The sequence below is a fragment of the Arachis hypogaea genome, chromosome 20, assembly GCF_003086295.3.
Source record: "Arachis hypogaea cultivar Tifrunner chromosome 20, arahy.Tifrunner.gnm2.J5K5, whole genome shotgun sequence".
In the NCBI taxonomy this organism is placed as follows: Eukaryota; Viridiplantae; Streptophyta; class Magnoliopsida; order Fabales; family Fabaceae; genus Arachis; species Arachis hypogaea.
In genome coordinates, this window is record NC_092055.1 from 97,432,674 (window position 1) to 97,436,599 (window position 3,926).

General features: G+C 35.1%; 1 long non-coding RNA gene across 1 annotated transcript; it reads left to right on the forward strand.

The window, feature by feature from the left end:
• Positions 1-347: 347 nt before the first annotated feature.
• On the forward strand, positions 348-3,410 carry LOC112786510 (uncharacterized). The gene is made up of 6 exons (XR_003194278.3): positions 348-774; positions 1,052-1,850; positions 2,133-2,318; positions 2,393-2,521; positions 2,599-2,676; positions 2,863-3,410. It is a non-coding gene; the product is annotated as an uncharacterized lncRNA (long non-coding RNA).
• The last annotated feature ends 516 nt before the right edge of the window (positions 3,411-3,926 follow it).

Genomic DNA, 3,926 nt, shown 5'->3' on the forward strand with positions numbered 1-3,926 from the left:
GATTTAGCGACCAACTATAAAATACTGGTTTTAAAGCATTCGGTCACTAAATTGGTTGCTATTTTATAATATAGCGACCGAATTAGCAACCGACTTAAAAATATGTTGATAAAATAGTTGGTCGCTAATTCAGTCGCTAAGATAGCAGTCACTAAATCGGTTGCTAAGGATTAATATAGCTATCGATTTTAGCGACCAATTATAAAATCTTTGTATTAGAGCAGTTGGTCACTAAATCGATCGCTATTAGCGACCGAATTTGCGACCAACTAAAAAATAAAAGTTACAAATTAATTAGTTGCAAAATCAGTCACTATTTTAAATAATAGGACTAGATTTTAAAATAAATTAAAAAACCATCACTTTTCAGTTTTCAACCCTAACCCTAAGCTCTCTCCTCATACACGTCCCTCTCACTGCCTCCCTCATTCTCCGGCGGAGTGGAGAGAGAAGTCACTTTCCGTCGAGTCCTGCTTAGAGCCTGTTCTGCTCGCCCCCTCAGCTCTGTGATCTTCACCACCGCCATTCTCAGCTCTTTCTTCTTTGATGCTAACTCACTCGGCAATTCTGCACCCACAGCCACCACTGCGATTTCACCATTCTTGTTCTTCATGTTCATTCTCACTTCTTCAGATTTAGATCTAGTTCCAGATTCGATCCTTGTTATCATATTCAATTCGCCCTAGGAATCTTAATTTTCATGTTCTTCGTGAATGTCAATCTGTGCTCCTAAAATTGTGATTTCAGTAATGTGATCTCCACCTATGATTCAAGGTCTCTCTCTTTATACATGTTCAATTCAGTTTTCACCTTCTGTAATTCGCCGATTACCAATTCTATTGTGTTATTCAAACTATTTATTTCTTCCTTTGCACTAATAGCCTCTTCTTATAACTGATCCATATATATATATATATATATATATATATATATATATATATATATATATATATATCCATTATATTTTATGACATTCCAATCAAAATTTGCTTTACTTCCAGAATAATTTGAAATGTTGAAGTTTAAGTTCGTTATTTTCTTGTTTCTTCAGATCCTTGCAAAGAGAGACATGGACCTTGTTACTTCTCAAGCATGGTTATTAGAAAGTGCAGAGTTGGTGGAAAAACTTTGTATTTTATAGACCTATGCGTGTCGGCTCTCTTTTTATAAGGAAAAAGAAGATGCTACGCTAGTAAAATCGAAAATTTGAATGGATCTGCTTACAATCAAATTAAAGTTGCTTTTTATAGTGAACAATTAAGCTTGCAATGAACAATATGTTGTGAAATTTGGGAAAAAGTATTTGCTCTTTTGATGTGTAGAAGTATATTACAGCGTAGAAGTTTATTTAAGTTGATTTGGCTTTTAAAGTTTTTTATTCTGTTACTGCATTGAATATAGAATTTAATTTTGATTCACTGGTAAAACCGTTTTACATGTACATCTAACGACATGTCAATAAAAATAGTTACCTTTATGTTGATGGAGTGAATGATTATTCAAAAGAATGGATGTAATTTAATGACTGTGTAAAATTAACCTCATCAAATATAACCTCTCTAGGTTGTTAGATACTTGAATTTTGAAGTATGGCGATATTTGCTCTGTGTTTTTTCTCCTCTTTTTATTGAATTTGACAAATATATAGATAAAGTTATTTTGAAATATGTAAGTTGGTTATAAGATATTTCCTGTGCTGCTTCTGTCCTCTTGTAAGAAAATGCAAAATTGATCAATAACAGGTCTCGAAAATGAGCATTCAACATAAAATCCCGTCAGAGTATACCTGTATGGTGCTTGTGGAGAACAGTGATGGGAAGAAGGCACCTGAACCAATGCTAATTAAGAGGGTATAACTAATAGCTACTCTTTTTTTTCTTATTATTTTTTGGCCTTGAGCATCGTATATCAGTCACAAGATTGTCTTTATGTGTTTGCATATTTGTATCATTTTATTATCAAATATTTACTTTCTAATTCTCTCATTTTAATATATGGTTTGCTTCATTTTTGCAAATAACTTGGTTTCTATTAAAAAATGTTAGTCTCCAATAATTTTGTGTGACGACAAACATATATTTGGTTGAGTTTAAAAACTTAAAAATTATTCGATGAATGTTTTATTTGTGCAGGTCCATATTAGAATTTTTGGTGACAAAAAAGGCTAAGCTATTCAACAACTCATGGAGCAAACAATAAAAAAAGTGCTGCAGCTATTATATGTGTTTGTTGTTATTTAAGAGGGATTAGTAATCATTCAGATACTTGCGGACGCTTTGCCTAAAATTGTTTCTTATGTTTTGATCAACCGTCATGAGGTTCGTCAGTCACTAATTTAGAGTTTAAGGTTTAAATTTACAATATATATTGAATTAGTATTGATCATTTCCAGGAGCTAATTCCGCTAATCATATGTGCAATCGAGAACCATCCAGATAGCAGCACTCGCGATTCCTTGACTCATACATTGCTTAACTTGATCAAGCGCCCTGATGAACAACAAAAAAGAATAATAATGGAGGTTGGTTTTATTACATTTCTTAGGATTTTCAAGCACGCTGTTCATCAATGCAACATAATTCTTTCTTATCATTTCAGGCATGTGTTAGCCTTGCAAAGAATGTGGGAGAGATGAGAATAGAAACAGAATTGCTTCCTCCTCAATGTTGGGAACAAGTACATATATCATGCCTTGATTTGTTTCAAGTTTCTCTAGTTTGTTGATGAGCGGATAATTTATACGCTTTTTGGCATTATTTTTAGTATATTTTAGTTAGTTTTTATTATGTTTTTACTAGTTTTTATTCAAAAATTATATTTCTGGACTTTACTATGAGTTTGTGTATTTTTCTGTGATTTCAGGTATTTTCTGGCTGGAATTGAGGGACCTGAGCAAAAATTTGATTCAGAGGCTGAAAAAGGACTGCAGATGCTGTTGGATTCTGACCTCCCTGCACTCGAAGTAGATTGTTTGGAGCTACAGAAGCCCAATTGGTGCACTCTCAATTGCGTTAGAAAGTAGACATCCTGGGCTTTCCAGCAATATATAATAGTTCATACTTTGCCCGAGATTTGATGGCCCAAACTGGCGTTCCAAGTCAGTATAAAAATTCTGGCGTCAAAACGCCAGAACTGGCATAAAAGCTGGAGTTAAACGCCCAAACTGGCATAAAAGCTGGCGTTTAACTCCAAGAAAAGTTTCTACATGTGAAAGCTTCAATGCTCAGCCCAAGCACACACCAAGTGGGCCCGGAAATAGATTTCTACACTAACTATCCTAGCTTACTCATTTTCTGTAACCCTAGGTCATTAGTTTATTATAAAAACCACTTTTAGTGATTCATTTTGTACGTCATGACACTTTACACGTTTTATATTGTATCTTTGACGGCATGAGTCTCTAAACTCCATGATTGGGGGTGAGAAGCTGGTGCATGAAATTGTGATAATCAACAATGGCGCCAAAGACTTGGTGCTCCCAAACGTGAATCACACTTTGTCACAACTTCGCACAACTAACCAGCAAGTGCACTAGGTCGTCCAAGTAATAAACCTTACGTGAGTAAGGATCGATCCCACGGAGATTGTCGGCTTGAAGCAAGCTATGGTCACCTTGTAAATCTCAGTCAGGCGGATTCAAATGGTTATGGTGAATTGATAATAAAAATATAAATAAAATATAAACTAGGATAGAGATACTTATGTAATTCATTGGTGAGAATTTCAGATAAGCGTATAGAGATGCTTTCGTTCCTCCTGAACCTCTGCTTTCCTGCTGTCTTCATCCAATCATTCCTACTCCCTTCCATGGCAAGCTTATGCAGGGCATCACCATTGTCAATGGCTACATCCGGTCCTCTCAGTGAAAATGGTCCAAAATGCGCTGTCACCGCACGACTATTCATCTGTCGATTCTCGATCATACT